The sequence below is a fragment of the Gallus gallus genome, chromosome 2, assembly GCF_016699485.2.
Source record: "Gallus gallus isolate bGalGal1 chromosome 2, bGalGal1.mat.broiler.GRCg7b, whole genome shotgun sequence".
In the NCBI taxonomy this organism is placed as follows: domain Eukaryota; kingdom Metazoa; phylum Chordata; class Aves; order Galliformes; family Phasianidae; genus Gallus; species Gallus gallus.
This window is the reverse complement of record NC_052533.1, coordinates 78,232,023-78,250,976: the sequence shown is the minus strand read 5'-3', so window position 1 is coordinate 78,250,976 and position 18,954 is coordinate 78,232,023. Positions and strand designations below refer to the sequence as shown.

Sequence of the window (18,954 nt, the reverse complement as noted above, 5' to 3'; positions counted from 1 at the left end):
CCAAGTTCGAGGCGCGGCAGCGCGCCCCGCCGCGGGGGCGGAGCGGCGGAGCCGGGGCGGCCGCGCGTCCCCGGCCCCGTCGGTGAGCGGCTGCCCGTCCCTCCCCCCTTCGGGCCGGCGGGGAAGTTGCAACTGGTTGAGCAGCTCCGAATGTGCGTGCTTAGGCTTTGGATACTTGGTTTTTTCTTTTTTTTTTTTTTTTTTTCTCTTTTCTTCTATTTATTTATTTATTTATTAATTTTTACTTACCGCAGCCTAAAAAAGCATGCCTTGGGGCTTCTCCTCCCTACCACAGCCGGGCCGCCCCAGCACAAGCGCAGCCAATCCCGGCGGGTTGCGAGACGGAGGGAGGAGGAGGAGGGCGAGGGGCAGCCACGCGGGGCCGCGGGCGCGGCAGGTGGGGGATGGCCCGGGGGGCGGAGGACAGCCGACACCGCCCAGAAGCCGCGCAGCTCCGGCCCCGAGCCGGAGCGTGGCTCGAGCATCGCTGTAAGAGCCCGCGGCCGCCCCCTCCCGAGCTCTTAGCCGTCCCCTAAAGTTTATTTTTAGCCCCCGGAAAGCGCTATAAAGGTCCCGCGGAGCGAGCGGGCCGGGAGACGTGGCACCGCGCTGCCTGCAGGTACGTACCGGCGTCCCGCTCCGCTGCATGCCCACCTGTGCCGGCCCATCTGCCTTAGAGCTGTAGGTTGTTTCTGTTCGTCCATAGATTGTAATGAATTCCATCAAAGCTTTTTTTTTTTTTCTTTTTTTTTTTCATCTTTTACGGCAGCATTTCCATGTTTCTGCTACGAACCGCAGGGCTGCCTTGTTTGCAGCACAATCTCTCTCTAGAAGGAGGAGAGCTCTGAGAGTTTATTAAAACAAACAGAACCGTGGAGCTGATCCACGCTGGAGTAATCCTATGGAAATAGGCTTTAATTAAAACAGCCGGAATCAAAACTTCACTGCGTGCCAGCACGCTGTGGAGCCAAATGGCCCCGAGCACCCAGCTCCGGGGAGAGCGTCACTTTGGCTGCGTGCAAAAGAAACTTCTTCAAGGAGAAATGTTAAGGAAAGTTGGTGATTACCATTAGAAACGAAGCTCGGGAATTTGCAGCATTCCCACTGATTGTTTGTTGGGAATAATAATTAAAAAAAAAAAAATCAAAAGTTCTAAAGGGGGGGAATTCTTTACTCACAGGACGGTGAGGCCCTGGCACAGCTGCCCAGAGAAGCTGTGGTGCCCCATCCCTGGAGGTGCTCAAAGCCAGGTTGGATGCAGCCCTGGGCAGCTGAGCTGGTGGGGGGCAGCCCTGCCCATGGCACGGGGTTGGAGCTGGGAGGGCTTTGAGGTCCCTTCCAACCCAAACTGTTCTGTCATTCCACGATTCAAACTTTTTTTCCACTGCACTCACATAACCCCGTGAGTCAAGGCCGCTGCCTTAGTTGTAACACTGCTTCTCTGTAAGATGCCAATGTAAAATGTGTTTACGGAGCATCACTTACCTATGAAATTTTGCTATGTCAAGAAAATGCTTCTATAGAAAATATAAGAATCCATTTATAGAAAATATAAGAATCCACTTATCCACAAAATGCTATCAAAGCAACTATGGACATAGGATGAACTGTATACGTTGCCCATTAACTTGTTTGGCGTGGTGCTGTGCTAAGATGTGCCTGTGCACATCAGAAGGTCTCCCGTTCTGTCTCCATCCATTGCAACAACAGCTTTAGTCTTTTCCTTTTTACATAGGAGATCTACGTGGTTTTCAGTTGCTCAAAAAGAAATCAATGTTTTAAGAATGAAAGATGAGCACTCGGTATGAGAAGCCCACTGCCAGTGGGGAAAAAAATGTATATCTGAATTTTTGCACCCAGAGCGATGAATATTTTGGGCCCTAACAATTTAGCATTGGAAAAAATGGGTACATACTTAAAAATATATATTTTTTGGAAGATTGTTATGGCTGTTATGTGATAGGTGGATAATGTTGTAGTACAGTATGTTCTAAGAAAAACATCTATTGAAATCATACTTGATATCTCCGGAGGTTTTAAGCCACATCCCTTATAACCATTTTCAGGAAAGAACAGTGATGATGTCAGTGATTCATTTGATTTTGCTTTGAGAAACTCATGGGCAAAGAACTAAAAAGGTGTATAAAAACTGGTAATGAAATTACCCACGTTTGAAATAAAGCCACCAATTGTATCAGTAATTAAAACTATGTCAAAGTGCAGATGTGCTGAGCGAGCAAGATGAGCAATTTTAGGCAAAGCCATCACTGGATGTGCCACAATTATAACAAACTCATGCTCAGGGCTAGTACTGGGGGTAGGGTGAGGAGGCACCTTGCACAGAAGCATCCCATCCCCAGGCTCAGCCTCTATGTGCTACCACAGCCCAAATAAATGAGGAGAACCTCATGTAAACCAGAAGCATCACGCTGAGGGTAGAGAAAATAAAGAAGCAGATGCTGTCTGATCTAAGGAAGAAAAGAATCTTCCCAGGAACAAGTCCCAGTTCCATCCCACCTCCCTTCCAGTATGGATCCTCTTCTTTTGCCCCCTGTTTTGCTGCCATTCTGTTCCTTGCTGCCATTGATTCTCAATCCCTCCTCGCAGCAAAACAGACCTGGGATGTAGGGCTGGCAGCCTGCACAAGCAGTCAGGCACCATGGTTGGAAGAGGAAGGGCAGCACAGCACCTCCGGCCCTTGGCCAGCTTGGTAAAAAGCCAGGATTCAGCTGCTCCCTGTGGGGGCAGGATGTAAGGAGTGCTGGAAAGCAGCAGGAGGGAGGGGAACTTCCATCTGTTTAGGTAGAAAAGCCACAGTGTGAAGGAAGGTCTGTCTTCACACTGCCCGTCAGGAGTGCCTTGGATAGCATGGCTCTCTTTCATTATTTAGAAAAACACTGTCAGATACTGTGAGCCTGAAGTTTAAGCTAGGTTAAAAGGAAGGAAGGGAAAAAAAAAGAAAAGAAGGGAGAAGTTAGCTTCAAAGTGAACCTTGAGCCGTGCTCTTTGCTCACGGTGAAAAATGTAGCTTGCTTCACGATTACAGAGTTCAAAGGTTTTATTTTATTGCCACCACACTTTGCCTTTTTCACTCCATTGAAAACATTAGTTGTTATTTTTTTCCATCACATCATCTGCTGCTCAGGAGAAACTCTCCTGATGGCCAGATACTTTCTAGAGCACACCAGCGGGAGCACAGTGCATGCCAGCAAGCTCCCTTTCCTGAGCCAGTTCTAAAGAACCCAACCTGGTGTCTCGACTGCACCTTGCATATGTGGCCTTACTGAGAGTCCCATCACTGTTTCTTCCCACTTTCCCACTGAAACTCAGTAAAGCATTGGAGTGGTGCAAGTCCTCACCATTCCCACCTGCGTTCAACAAGGTCATCCTCCAAGGCTGGATCCTCATGAGTTGTCTGTATTTAAATGTCAGGGACCTCTGATGGTGTTACATGCAAAAATACGGATAGCTTCTCCATCCCAGTAGAGCAGGTGACCCAGAGGACTGAAATTTGCTATCATCAGGTGGTTCCAGCAGGGCAAGGCTGTTACAAAGCAGGACAAGCAGGGCTGCAGCTGTGTATGCTGAGCAGTGCATTCTCTAGGAGCAGGCATTGCACAAGATCAGACTGAGCAAAATTTTATTTGTCTTAGCAAAAGGCACCACGGCAATACTTACTTTAAATCACGGGGAAATAAATGTCAGAGTTGCAAACTCTCTTCTGTTTTTTGTCAGATGATTGTCTCCCATTATGTGCTGCATCTAAAGGTTACACTGCCTGGTATCTGCAATATTTGTGAGTTAGGAACAGTGAGATTCTAAATTACTAGGCTTTTGAGAGCTAGATGTGCTTCTGATGAGTTTTTATTTACTGTTTGTGATCAAAAGAAAGAGTAAAGCAGTATTTATTGTGATATTTGTATGATTAAGGCTCTTTATAACCAAAATGGTTTAATTTTATGAATACTTAAGGTGGTATTTTCAACGCAACCATGTAACATAAGTAAATGTGAGCTTGCATTTATAAATGTGTTCTGTTAACTCATTTTGGTAATTGCCTCTTTCCTTTCATTAAAGTCTCAGACAGATGAGACAGTTAAAGGAGCTGTTGTATGAGCATTAAATTAGGGCTGCCTAACTTGAAGTCCCTCAAAGCAGTTAGATATTTGGTGAAAATGATGAATTCTGGGGTGCTGACTCATGTGATCTGAAAATGCCATCCATTTCCTGATTCACCTTCATGCCTTCTCTAGGAAAAGAAGAATGTTTTACAATGAACACCTGCAGTCAAACAATGTTCTGTGTGTTTGTTTTTCTATCTTTCAGCCACTTCTCTGAACTGTTACCTTCAAAATGAAGAGCAAGACAGAGGTGAGAACAAAGAAAGCCTTGGAAAAATCCGGTCATAACATCTGAGGAATAGAAATAATAGGAAATACTTATACAGTCAGAGTTTGGATGGAATTTATGAAAAGTTACAAAGGGCCCTATTACATTTGTATCTAGATTTGGGAATTTTAATTTTACACATAATAAAGATACCAGTGCATCTTTTCCTCTACTTTGGATGATAATGCATTCTGCTGTCTTTAGCCTTGCAAAATTTTCTTATACCAACTAATGTACATTCAGCTTAATTCTTTAGTTGTTAGACCTAAGACACCTTCTCACATCAAGCTAGAGCATGAATAATAATAAATCATTAAAAACCATCCTCTCTGTTTGCTGGTCTATAAATATAAATATTAGATCCCTGAATTTCTATGTCCCCAGCAGAACAAGTGGGATTTGAATAAAAGGTATATGTATATGCGACCTTATCACTGCCAAATGCCAAAAGTACATAATATAGAGCTTATCTGGACTTCAGGCCTTCGGTGCTGTGTAGGTAGAGGTGATTCTTGGCATAACTCCTACCTTTGTAGAATTAAAACATCATAATTTTTAGAAGAGTTCTTAACCAATTGTGTAGACATCATAATTGGGCAGTATTTCTGTGACACTGATGTAGCATTAAGAGACCTAAATCAAATTTTGTCCATGAAAACACACAAAACAGTCAGTGAGCACCAGGCAATGGGGAGTAATATGTGAAAAAGGACAGCAGCAATGAAGTCTAATCCCAGTGATATATTCCTCTGTTGCCTACACACTCTGTTCTGTTGCCTGCTGAGAAAAACCAATCTAGATTGTGTTATTTACAACTGATCTTTTTAGGCTAGAACTGTTAAAACAGAATGCCAAACAACTTGAAAGTTTCTGTAGAAATACTGTTAGGAAGACAAAAGAGAAAATAAATTAAAGCTAATGATTATTTATCACTGAGAAACACACACACACACAAAAAAGCCTTCTGAGTTTACTTTGCTGGTTTCAAGTACTAAAACTTCCACCTCAAAGTCTGTTCTTCTGTCTCATTAGTCTTAATTCATGGCAGTGCAGAGCAATAGAAGCGTAAGGAGGTGCTCATTTCATACTAGATTTGAAAGGAAGCCCAACAAGCAGCTGTACAAAGTTGTTTTTTTGTTTGTTTGTTTGTTTGCTTTTTTGTTTTTTTGCATCCTGGCACTTCTGGATTTAGCAGCTGCTCTGCCTGTCTGCACTCGGGGTCAAACATTTAAGAGTCAACTAAATGTGAGGGAGGTTTCCCTACCAAGTGTCATTCACAAGAGCAGATGCTGCAGGCTGTGAATTAGGGACAGGGGATAGTCTCACATCATCTACTGACTGCTATTAATAACCCTGTTTACATCTGATCCCTGCCCCAAATCCTTCCCATATGGTACTCAAGTACCAATTTCTTATGTTTTCCAAAGGTCACCTATCATCAGCACCAAGAACAGACCACAGGTCCCCTGACACAGCACTACCACTGTGCAGAATCTGTGTTGAGCTAAACTCTCTGCAGACATGCCTTTAGCTTTTATGCTGTGCTGTCGCAAAGCAGTGCTCAGAACAAAGGAAGCCCATTTCCTAAGCAGTTGAAAACTTTGCTAGCAAAGTACAGTGCACTTGTTCATTGCAGGCAGTCCATTTAAAAATGTACACCTATCTTCTATGTTGTTCTTCCATTTAAATCTGCATAAATCAGCCTGCATCGTAGCTTTGTCAGCTGGCTGATATTCAACAATGAGAGGAAGTAGAAAGCGGCAGAATTAATATCCACTGGCTGAATGTAGTTCCAGTACCACCTAACACTAGAGTGTTTGACTAATTGATTGCCCTTAGCATTCTGCTAACAACAGATGTACGGTATGAGTTAAATTAGTAAATTTGTATTGCTCCTATTGCTTTCCATAGCCTGAAACAGTTGTAATTATTGAAATTATTTAAATCAGAAACATTGTATTCAAAACACTTTAATTGATTTTCTTTGTATTTTTGTTAATAAAAACTGCTCTAATAAAAGTACCGTGGGGTAATGATTTGTAGTTTCGGCCGCACACTTGAAAACACGAAGGGGATCGTGCTGAAGAGCAGAACACCTATCAGAGCCAGCTCCAAGAACTCAGAATCTGATTCTCCACAATCAGAGTTTCAGAAAATAAGCCTCCTTCCAAAAGGAGTATGTTCAGACATACTGGCAAAGAGCAAAAGCTATTGTTTCTTTGTAGCTACACCAGCTCCACTGAGATTGCAATTTTGTTTTGGTCTTTTTTTTTCTACATAATGAAACTCGCAGTTCATAAAAGATCAGGTTAAGGTAAGGAAACTGAAATTAGTGTTAACTGTGTTTCTATCATCATGCTTTACATAATACCAGAAGATATCAAAAGGAGATCAAAACTATAATGTCTACGCATCCTGAAGTACCTCTTATCTGTAAAGGACATCCTCATTCAGAGCAAACGGTGAGTGCACCAACCTATTTAAACAAAATACGATTGGCCACTGTTATGTCCTTTATCAGACATATGTTTGCAGAGACTTTAAAGGCTGGAATTTTTGAAGTAGTACAATTACTATGCATGACAAAATCATAAATGAAATATTTTGCATAAAAAATGTCAGCTGTGGACAGATAGTCTAATTAAAAAGACGATATGAAGCAGAGCAAGAAATAAATAGGAGCTATATTGCTAGTGCTATCATTGCTATTCTGATAATCAATTCCTTCTGATACCAAAAAGAGTGTTATTAACAGGACTCTGTCAACAAGTGGGGAAAAAATCTTGTATTATCTCAACAAAAACAGGAGTCAAAAAATAACAATACAACCCAAAGCCTCCATGCTTGCCAACATACTCAACTTTTCTCAAAAATGTGTCATGTATTATGCTCAAATGACACAGGAACTTGGACCACAAGATGGGAACTAATTCTGAAGTTAGGGACTATTTCTGAAGAACAGTCTTCCCAAAGCCATTCATTTTGATCACTTAGTAAATGCAATTGTTAAGCAGTTTCTTTGCTTTCTTCTTTTTGTTTGTTTTTTTTTTCTGTTGTTGTTAATTTCATAAATCAGTTGTCTGAAGTCAGAACAACAAAGCAAATATCTGCATATATACCCAAAGTATAATGAAAAACAAAGACAAGTAGTTACGATCTGTCATCACCTTTATTCTCCCTGATTCTCCTTCTGATTTGTAATGCACCACTGTAAAACAGTGAGGTCACCAAAGCCAAGATTTGCATATAGGATACCCACATTTAGATAACCTTTTTAAAGGCGTGCGGTGTCAGTAAGTGATCTCTCCTGAAGGAGCAAAGCACAGAACAGCTCCAAAACACAGACGGTCAATTTTGCTGCCTTTTTGCTGGTTCAGGAAGTTCAGAATAGGAGCTCAGGTTGGATCAGTATTCACTATTTGTTTTCTCAACTATTCAAATTGTTAGGGTTTTTTGTTAGAGAGGGAATAGATGTGCTACCACTTGAGGCAAAAAGCACATGAATTGGAACAGTTTTTTGTAACCATTTGCTTTCAATCTGCTGCTGTGACCAAAAGAAATGTGAACTGGCAGAGTGCTGCTGTTAATATAATTCTATTTTGCAACAGCTGAGGAAATGACGAGATTAAAATAACTTCCAAATACTCGCACTGAACATTTAATGGCTGGTGTTCCCAGGGTCAGCAGGCATGGAGATGAGATGGGGAATGTCTGGGCATTCTTTACAGCAGATTGCCAGGAAGAGCCTTCCAACTGACTAACTCAACAGGGTTTTTCTTCCTTGCTAGATGCAGTAAGAGCATCTAAAAACATTTTGAAGTTTTGATTAAGGGCAAATATTTGGCAGAGATAGTTCTGACTTCTCTGGGAGTGAGAACAGGTTGTATCATTTCTTAGTTGATGCTAGCAAAAGTCTTTTAAGGAAATGAAGTGCCTTCATTTTCTTAAACACCAATAGGATTTGCAATTAGGGGGAAATTATAGGTACAGTAAATAAACAGAGCTCAAAGCTCCCACTGTATTCAGTGACATCTTGAAGTACACCGCATGTCTTAAAAGTGACACTGTGTGAGAAAGTACCTTCTAAGACTGAAGCAATTACATTCTGCTTGTAATTCTTTATGAAGAAACTGACAAAACAAAATTCAAATGCATTTTTCATATAGCAGATATGACAGAAGAAAGCAGCATGGAAAGACATAAAGGGTGGCAAAATACTCTTTGGATTTGTTAGCTGAGATGCTAAAAGCAAACCAGAATTTGCTCATCTCATTTTAAATGATATCTTTCCCTTCAGTTTTAGCATTCATATCACTTATTCAAAAATACAGATAAATAACATATAGTCTATGTTCAATAACTATACTACATCAGAAGTACAGTTGTTTGGGTTTTTGTTTTGTTTTGTTTTGTTTTTTAATCTACTTAAGAGAACCACAGTACTGGTTACCACTGAGACTTCACTGTCATCCATAAATATCATGCCCTAGGAAACAACAGAAGAGTTGATGTCTCTGTGCCATTTACTCAGTGGTTAGCACAACAGGACTCTGGTTTGGCTTGGATCTATCACCAGGTGTTACTGTTACATATATATAACAAAAATGATAACAGTCCTTCTGTTTGATAGAAAGTTACACACTGTGATAATTTGGGAACACTGTTAAAGATAAACTCTCCAAATGTGATGAGAAAAAGCCACAGGCGTTCTGACAATAAGGATATATAGAGAGATCTGAGAGTCCCACACCACCACCAGGATCTAGGAATGGAATATCTAATTAATCTAGCTAAAATGTCCTTAAGGGTACATTTGGCCGCTCAGAAATTAACTACCTGACAAACATATGTCTTTTCTTGGTATTTAGTTTCAACTTTGTCTTTCAACTCCCTTCCCCATAGCTGAAAATAAAGCGCTGAAGGAATGAACAAGTCCTACTCATTGGTTTGGGTTTTTCTTAGTAAGATTATAAATGAAAACACATTTGACTAAGTCCTGTGGAAAATGTAATTTGTTGTGTCACAGCAATCGCTCAGCATGTTTGCAGCTGGGTTTGATGATACCAGACCCTGCTTGTTATAAGATCAATAGTAATGGCCTCAAGGAAAGAAGGATAGATGAAGAAAGACTGATGGCTTGCAGGCTCAAACTAGTTTGGGTCATCAGGAGCTAAAAGGGAAATGTTTTTTAACTTGCCAATGAATTACTCTCTCAATACAAAGACCAAGGAGCAGAGGCCAAATGCACTTCTCCTGCCTCATTTCAAAAACTTTCAATGTCTTTTATCAAAGTCTTTTTGATTACTACAGAAAGGGAATGGGAAAATATTGTGCTATGTATATATATATATATATATATATGTATATATATATATATAGCTTAAAACATTCTGAAAAGAATGAGAGAGTAAGTAGTATTAAATACAGTATTTGCAATGGAGCTTGCCATAGGCCATCTTTAATTCCACCACTTAAATGAAGCAGTACACCCCTTCTGACAATCCATCAATGTCCCATTTGTTTGTGTTAGTTCAGTTCAAGATGATCTAATTAGAAATGCTTTATCTTGGAAAAATCCAAGAGCCTTGCACAAGCACCTGGGCCAAAGCAGGAAAATTTTTATCCCTCCAAACACTCATTACTGCCAACTTAATGCTGGAAGTGTAGCAGAAGTACTATAGTTCCAATGCAAACAAGGCTGATTTACTTGAGGTCCCATCGAGGTGTCAGCCGCTACTGCTGGACTGAGAGCTCTGACTGCGCCATTGCTCCAAAATCACTTTTCTCTAAACACTGAGTGAACAAGCATGCAACAAACTGCAAGTATTAATTACAGAGCTCAAAACTGAAGAAGAATCATCAGTCTTTGCAAATCTTCCCCAATGGCTTCTCCTGATTCTGCCCTATAGCTGCAGGACGGGGCCGTAGGCTAAGCTCAGCTCAGCTCCACAGTAGAAAGCCAAGAACAAAAAAGGAAAATCAAAAATCCCTTGCAGTGTATATTCACTGGTGTGGGTATTCACTTCGACTTAGTGTTTAGGGCTGAAGGATTACTTGGTAAGAAGGAAAAAGAAAGAGGAACAGAGATTAAAAGCAAGCAGATAAAGAAAAGCTTCAAGATACAAAAATAGCAAAGGGTAAGGAGAATGTGAAAAGACAAAAATATCATTTTTTACTGCAGAAACACAGTAATAAAATCTTTTATCAGTACCATGAAATCCACCTGTCCTCTCCTCAGAAATATTCAGTTAGCCCATCACTCAAGCTCTCAGATTCTCTAGTGTAGAATAGAGACAAGATTTCAGGGCAATAGACCATCTAGTGCTGGTGCTCACCAGTATCAAATGCCTGAGGAAGAGTTTAACAAGTCAAACATACAACTAGCCTCTGGTGATTTGTGATTTATAGACGTCCAGTAATAAAGGATCTTACTATGTTTATACAGCCCTTGATAGACCTTCATTTCCCTAATTTATTTATTCACTGTTTTTGAGCATCCACAGCATCCTAGGGTAAAGAATGTCCCAGCTGAAGTTGGTTTTGAAAACACACATTTTGTTTTGATCACATTCCCCTTTACTCCCCACAGTAATGGAGAGAGGCATGGAAAGGAACAGGTGAGACCAGTCCACCAGTGCATGTCTCCAAGACTGGTTGCCTCCACCGGAATTTTGGATTTTATAATCATGGGAAAGTCTTTGAGACACAAGATCTGCTGGGGGTCGTCGTAACCCATCTTTCTCAATTGGGAAGATATTTCTTGGCCTGTAACATGGTGAGCCTGATTGAGAGGGCTTTAAACTACAATCAGCTTGGGTGGGGGGGATACCATTAGGAACACTGAGGTTGTGCCACGGGATGATGTAGACTGTTTGAGAGTGGCAAGGCTAATGGGATCATTTGTGACACTTCAGGAAGTTCTACAGGTTCAGGAATACATCTGAAATGTTTGAATACTAACACACACAGCATGAGAAAAAAATGGGATGAACTGGAAGCTTTGGTCCTTTCCCAGACCTCTGATATCATTGGTATCAGGTGCTGTTGACTCCCTGGAGGGTGTAGAGGCTTTTCAGAGTGACAGTGGAGTATCACGAATCACCAACAGCCTGAAGTTCAACAAAGGAAAATGATGAGATCTGCACCTGAGATGGAGCAATGTCAAACACAAGCACAGATGGGAGACAAGTGACTGGAGTCAAGCTCAGCTTGAGCCAGCGGTGTGCCCTGGTAGCCAAGAGGGCAAACTGCATTTTGGGATGCATTAAACGCAGCACAACCAGCCAGTCAAAACAGGTGATCCTTCCTCTACACTTAGCATTACTGCAGCCTTACTTCAAATATTGTGTACAGCTCCGGACTCCACAATATAAAAAGTGTATCAATATAACTTCAAAGCATCTAGAGAAGGGCAAGAAGACTTGTAAAAGAGTGGAAAGACATGTCCTATGAGGAGAGGCTGAGGATACTTGGGCTGTCCAACCTGAAGAAGAAGTGGCCGAGAGGCAACCTCACAGCTCTTTGCATCTCCCTGAGGAAGGGAAGCAGAGGGATGTGCCCAACTCTTCTCCCTGGGAACCAACGGCAGGATGTATGTGAATGGCACAAAGCTGCATTAAGGGAGGTTCAGACTGAACATTAGGAGAAATTCCTTTATCATATACTGGAGCAGGCTTCCTAGAGTAGTGATTCATGTTGAATGCCTGTCAGTGTTAAAGAGATGTTTGGACAATGTCTTTAATGATGTTTTAACATTTGGTTAGTCCTGAAGTGGTCGGACAGATGGACTAGAATACGTCGCAAGGTCTCTTCCAACTGAACAATTCTATCCTATTCTGTTCTGTTCCTTCACTTGTCATTGTATCATAAAACAAAGGGAATTCTTTATTTGCCTTCTCCAGAGGGCCTTCTCACATGATAGTTCAAATCTCAACTTTCTATCTTCTCATCCACTTCTTTCAAGCCAAAAACTGCAAACAGCTTTTTAGATTCAGGTATACTATGGATTTCTACCTTGCTAATTACTAACATTAAGTTTTATTTTTGACCACCTCTGAGAATCAAGATGATGTTTTCACAGAGCTGCCACTTGCAACTCCAATATCTTTTTGTTGAATACCAAGAACTTGAGAATCCACTTCTACTTGTGCAAAGTTAGGTTTGTTTTGTTCTATGAGCATCCCACTACACTTACATAAGCAGAATTTCATTCTCACTCTTACTATCCATTCATGCTATCTTCCGAGGTCTTTCTGCAGAATCTGTAGATGTTCTTTATCTTTGCCACCCACAGTAACTCAGTATTATCAGCATGTGCCCAAATACCTCTTGTTGTACATGAAGAATGACAGATTGATTTTCACCAGATTGTATTACACAGTTTAAAAAATAAAAAGAAACTGAGACAAAATACAACAAAATGTTGTGCCTATTCCATCTTGAGCTCTGATCTTTGACTGAGTTTGGAAAAGAAAAAAGAAAAAAGAATTATAAACATTGTCATGTTTACCACTTCAATGCAGAGGATTTTGATTTCCAAACTATCTTCTACTGCTTGGATTATTTCCTTGATGAACAGCATGACAATTTAAGAGATTATCACCAATTAATTCAAAATGACCATTTTGAGGTGTAATCTTGAAGATTCAATAAATACTGAGAATTTTTTTTTTTTTTTTATCTCAATCTTGTGACCATAAATACAAGCCAAAATGAGTGCTGGTGTTCTGGTGTTTTAAACAGTGGTTAGATAGTAAGCCCAATTATTTCTTGAGCTCTGCTGTGGTTATTGAGGAACTGAAGTACAATGTCAAAGTAGGGCTAATGAAAACCATCAGTTGTAAATGCAGAGTCTCAGACTAGTTCACAGCTTCTATCAGGGCAACTTGTTTCAGCTTTCAGCTACAGTGATAACTAGCCACAGGTTTAAAACACACAAGGAATAGATGATTTAAGGTTTTTTTGGTCAACATATACTAAGAAGATTCAAAGTTCAGACACAAATTTTCCAAGTAACAGTTGGCCAGCACTTGTCCATTCTTTTTATTTGTCATTTCAACCAAGCAAATAAAGTTACATTTATGTAGGTATTCAATTCCCAAAACACCTTCAGTGCTATCTCAGATAAACTGAGAAAAGCTAGCAACAGGGGTTATGATGAAGAAAAAAGCAGATGAAAAAATAACTAATTTGTGGGAAACCTAATTAAATTCTTTGGGTAAAAAGTCTCCTTGACTTCTGAATACATTGAAAAAATTGAAGAAACCTTTACAATCAAAAACAGTAGCTTAAGCTGTAAAAATGAGAAGAGAATGCAGTTGAAAACAAAACAAAGCAGAACAGTATTGATGTCATTTCACCTTATTCCTTCCCAGTAATTCCTATTTTTGGGGATTCAGTTAACACTGAGCATTAAACAGTGACAGGGTCATTGCCTCCAGCACATTATGGGCTCATAGCCATCGGCATTTCCTTCCCCTTCATCCATAGATTCAAGAAAAAAGCTGAGCAGGTAGCTGCTCAAGAGACAGAACGGAAGGAATATTGTACTCCAAGACTATATTTAACAAGCAGCCATGGGACAGGGCTAGACTTTAAAGAGAAGTTGTTTCCTTATATGTTTAATTCCATCTGACCTCTGTAGAAAAGCTTTGGATGACCAAGGTTATCTTCCTACTGTAAAAGCTCCATCAATTTATGCATTGCTCTTCCTGTACAAGGTCATTAACACTGCCATTTTAGGCTAAACAGATTTTTCTGCATGATTGCCGCTAGCGTAGAAAATACCCATGTAAAATCAGGTCATAATTCTGTAATATTCAAACATCTTCTATTATTTCCTCTTTGAAACAGTATTAAAACTGTGTATCTTACCCATCAAATATGCTATCAATGTTAAAACAATAAAGCATTGAATGAGTTAAGTAATCCCGTTTAAGATGAAGGAAGCAAACTTTCATATGAAAAAAATGAATCATATCCTGAAACAAAAGTAATGTACGTGCTATGCTCAAAATGCTCTTAGAGGTGTACACACCATATACATGGAGCTAAGCATTTATGGTGAGCCTAACTGGTATCTTAATAACCTAGTCAAAGTTATTAGTAGTCTAATTATAATAACACTGAAATTTACAGCACAAAACATACAGGTGAAAAAAAAAAAAACACATACATTAATAAGGAGTTTTTTTCACATGCTTTTCACTGTAGATGCACATCTGTTCCTAAAAATTTCAGTGGAGGGGTACCACAGCCTTCATGCACTGCTACTTTTATCACTGCAATTTTTCTCCTCTTTTACCTAAATAGCCCTTGCAGCAATACAAGTTGACATCTTCTAGTTCTGATCACCATGGAGAACAGTTAATTTTCTCCATTTTTGCAGTCACTTGTAATGCTTAAGTAGACTATAACTGTACTTTTCCTTAGCCTTTTTCAGATGAAAATATCCTGATTTTATTGTGATTTCTTCTGAAGTCACATTTTCTACACTTACAGTAGTTCATGTGATTTCCTTCCAAAGTCTCTCTTGGCCTCTTTTCACCTACAAATTTCATTATCAGAAGGATCATGGATGCTGCTACATTCCAGACCTAACCCCTTACCTAACACATTACATTCATCATCATACATTCACCTAGGCACGCTGACATGCCTTTGGAACTGCCTGGCCACCATCTCAAGCCCAGCATAGCCAAGACCAAACTCTCAACCTTCATTTCCCAGCCATCTCTTTCTTGTCTTCCTACTCACAAAATTCTCAGAGGTCTCTCCCCATCCTACCAGTCATAGACACCCACAGGCACCAGCTTTAATTTAGCCTTTTAGCTACTCCTGCAGAACCCTCCCTAAAACGTGGCCTCTTTCATCCATTCATGCTGTTAAAATTCTTGTTAAGGTCGGAGTTATTTTACAGATCGCTTACTGTAGCATCTTGGCCCTGACAAAGGCATTTTTGTTGCAGACATATCTCTTTATAGACTGCTGCCAAGACTGTCTTCAAAACTTAACACTTCGATTAGCTCACGCAGCTCCTTGCATTTTTGACAGTTCCCCTCACAATAAACAAACAAATGAAAAAATCACTTTTCAATAGCTGTCAAATCATTGACAACTATTCTCACTCTATGAATCACTTTTCATTTATTATCCAGGGATGAGTTTCAAGCTTTAATTAGTCCACATATTGCCCATCTGTTTATCTGATAAAAAATGCCTCTGTTCAAACCTACGTTGAGCTCCATATAAACGTGCATAACTTCTCCATACCCACTCTAAACTCACCTTTGCTGTAATGTCTAAACATCCTCCCCAAAACCACGGATGATGATTCATCTGCTAGTGTGCAAGAGACAAGCCTTTGTAACTGACACTGTCCCATAATTTCCTCGTATGCGCTAGTTTATCTTCACTTTTTTAGCCCTTTGTTGTGATGGACAATGTCCTCTGTTATGCATAGTGAGCTTTGTGCCTGTAGGTCCTGCAAGCAACAGATAGCAGACAACAGATAACAAAAATTAATAGTTACATTGAATCCTATGGAAGCTGAACTGATCCAACCCAGAAAAAAAAAAAATCCTCAGCTAGGATCTTGCACAAACATCGTGGTTTAGAAAGTTTAGAAAAGAGTAAATGTCTGCCAACATTGCAACATATTTCTACTCATTAAAGTTCCAGAGGCAGTAGTCCTGCTAAAACCAGTATAATTATATGCAAGTGATGTTGGCAGACCACATAAAATGTCAGAAGGACAAAACCAGACGTTTCCTGGACTGCAGGTTCTCAGTAATTTTTACACCATTACTTTGCAAATAAAAGTAAAGTCCTTTTTAATGAAGTCAGTTTCTCCCTTTTTCCTGGAAGGACCACCTGTTTTCTGGTATTGCACAGAAACAAGTACATAAATTACCAATCAAATTTTCAATCACTCAGTCCTCCTAGGCAATTCTGTTATTCTGACATGGTCCATTTTCTGTTAAAAATGCCAGGCTTTGCTTGTATCGTATTCTACGTATTTCTTCACTACTAGAATTTAGAGTTAATATTGTAACTCATTTGTGGTGTCAGAACCGCCTTGTAATCTGAAGAGCCCACATCTACTTATATAAGTTTTCTTCCAACTTTTACCTCTCTAAAACTCCCTGAAAGGAGATTGTGGCAAGGTGGGGGTTGGACTCTTCTCCCACATAACTAGTGATACAATGAGAGGGAATGGTCTCAAGTTGTGCCAGGGGAGGTTCAGGTTGGACATTAGGAAATCTATCTGCAGCAATGGTTAGGCATTGGAATGGGCTGTCCAGGCTGGTGGTGGAGTCACCAACCCTGGAGGTGTTCAAAAAATGTTTAGGTGTTCTACTAAGGGACATGGTTTAGTAGGGAAGTGGTGGTGGTAGGTGAATGGTTGGACTGGATGATCTTGGAGGTCTTTTCCAACCTTGGTGATTCTATGATTATATGATTATTTTGAACAAGGAGTGGTTAAACTACTCTGTGCTACAGAATCACATTGTCACATTCACTCAGAATTTTCCTCTCAGTACTCCAAGTTCACTGTAAGCTTTTTTTTTCTGCAGGAGCTGAAGTAGCTTGAACTTGGTGTGCAGGTATTGAAAGTTCAAGCTTTTGTCTAAAATGCATCCTGTCCCTGTGTCTTATTCATCATCTCTGCCATGAAGTTCAGTCTTCACAATCTCATATAACTTTCATTATCAATGCAGTTTTATTATTCCTCAGACTGTAACATATATTTCTAAATATATGTAGGTTGCTCCAAAAGTAGTGTCTCCTATTTATTTCCATGGAAACTACAACTGATACAAAGAGCACAAGAACACTACTTGATAGAGCAGAATCTCAGGTACAAAATGCTATTTTTCAACATAGTCATCACTATTAGGTATGCATTTTTGCCAGCAATAAACCATAGCCTGCATGCCATGCTCATACAAATCTGTAGCACTGGAGGTGATCCACTGTTGCTGACACCACTACTGAAATGCATCACCCACATCACTGTGCTCACATCCACTTTTTGGTCCCCAGAAACCTTCCACAAGTGGCGATGAACATTAATGGGTGTAATTATTTTCACATGGAGGAATTCAGTGACACACCTTTGCTTCAGGCACACTTCCACATCAGGCGGCATTTTGTCAGACTGCCCCTCTGCTGCCATCTGTTGCACAGCAAGAATATGTAATGGAATATTGGTGTGAAGGTTCAGCTTTTACTGACATAACACCAACATCTGCCTCTGACGTCATGGGCCATGATAACAAAATAGAACGCGTTATTTCAGAGCAGTTTTCATATATAGATTCCCTCACGGTTGTTCATACAGTGACATAACTCTGATACTCATTTATCCAAGTCTTTGAATTCCTAGAAGCATATAGATATCCTTTACTAATAGCAAACGTACATTGGACGTGATGAATCTCAGAGAGGAATAATAGTAATTAGGAGCAAAAAAAATAGAACAGTAAAAATAAGCAATTGAGGATCTAGGAAGCATGGTTTCTCCAGTAAATATTATCCCTTAGACGTACACATTTTTTAGGACCTTTACTGTCTCAGCTTTAAGGGAGAATCTACTCTTCCTGAATAAGGTGGGATATACAAGCACAACTCATTGTATATCTTGGGAAAGTCAGCTGGAAGCTGGCAAATATTGTCCCAGTATGCAAGAAGGACAAGAAAGAAGACCATGTAATTAAGATGCTGTCAGTCTTACTTTATCACCTCATAAAATTATGAAGAAGATTATTCTGAGGGGTACTGAAAAACATCTGAAAGTGAATGCAGTCATTGATCACAGACAACAAAGATTTGAAAGGAGAAAGTCCTGTTTAATGAACATAATCTCCTTTTATGACAAGGTTAACCACCTGGTTGACCAAATTAAGGTAGTTGATATAATCATTTCGGATTTCAGAAAAGCTTTCAATACTGTTTCTCACAGTACCCTTCTGGACTAAATGTCTAGCATACAGCTAAATAAATACATAATTCACTGGGTGACCAAATTACAGGGTCAGGCTCAAAGGGGGTTACATCAGGGGTTACATCAGTAATTGAGGTACATCAGGCTGGTGGCTGGTAACTACTAGGGTTTCTCAGGGCTCCATTTTAGGGCCAGTTCTCTTTAATGTTTTCCACAATAACTTGTATGTAGTATTTGAAAGTATACTGAGTCTGTAGATGGCACTAAACTGGGAGGAGCTGCTGGCTCCCTCGAGGATTGAGAGGCTTTGCATCTCAACAAATTAAAAGGCCGGGCAATCACCATCTACATGAAGTTTAGCAAGCAAGTGATGGATTCTGCACCTGGGACAGTGCAGCCCTGGATCTCTGTACAGACTGAGGGATGAGAGGCTCTGCTGATAGAGACACGGGGTTCTGGCTGATGATGAGCTGAATATGAGGCAGCAGAAGAAAATTTTCTTCTACACTCTAATAAACTTACTATGGGTAGTACTGAAGAGAAGAAAATTTTCACTGGCAATAAATTAACTACAATCATTTTTAGAATCATGATTTCTGGTGCTTGTTTTAGTGTTGCAC

General features: G+C 40.1%; 1 protein-coding gene, 2 long non-coding RNA genes and 1 other non-coding gene across 6 annotated transcripts in view; 2 read left to right on the top strand and 2 right to left on the bottom strand.

The window, feature by feature from the left end:
* The window catches only part of SEMA5A (semaphorin 5A), a 332,072-nt gene extending 329,400 nt beyond the window's left edge, over positions 1–2,672 (bottom strand). The window contains exon 1 of one of the 2 annotated variants that reach the window (XM_040695738.2): positions 628–2,672. The gene's annotated coding sequence lies outside the window, so the exon portion shown is untranslated. Of the gene's footprint in view, positions 1–249; positions 352–627 lie in introns of those variants that run through there. The other variant, XM_046926696.1, reaches the window with a different exon arrangement.
* Positions 34–6,411, top strand: LOC107052642. The gene is made up of 2 exons (XR_006936058.1): positions 34–152; positions 255–6,411. It is a non-coding gene; the product is annotated as an uncharacterized LOC107052642 (long non-coding RNA).
* On the top strand, positions 4,169–4,237 carry LOC112531996. The gene has a single exon (XR_003074196.1). It is a non-coding gene; the product is annotated as a small nucleolar RNA SNORD123 (small nucleolar RNA).
* Positions 6,412–13,057: 6,646 nt separating the features above from the next.
* Positions 13,058–18,954, bottom strand: part of LOC101747535 — a 75,973-nt gene continuing 70,076 nt past the window's right edge. For both annotated transcript variants that reach the window (XR_005857457.2, XR_005857456.2), the window contains exon 5: positions 13,058–15,871. This is a non-coding gene — a long non-coding RNA (uncharacterized LOC101747535). The remainder of the gene's footprint in view (positions 15,872–18,954) is intronic.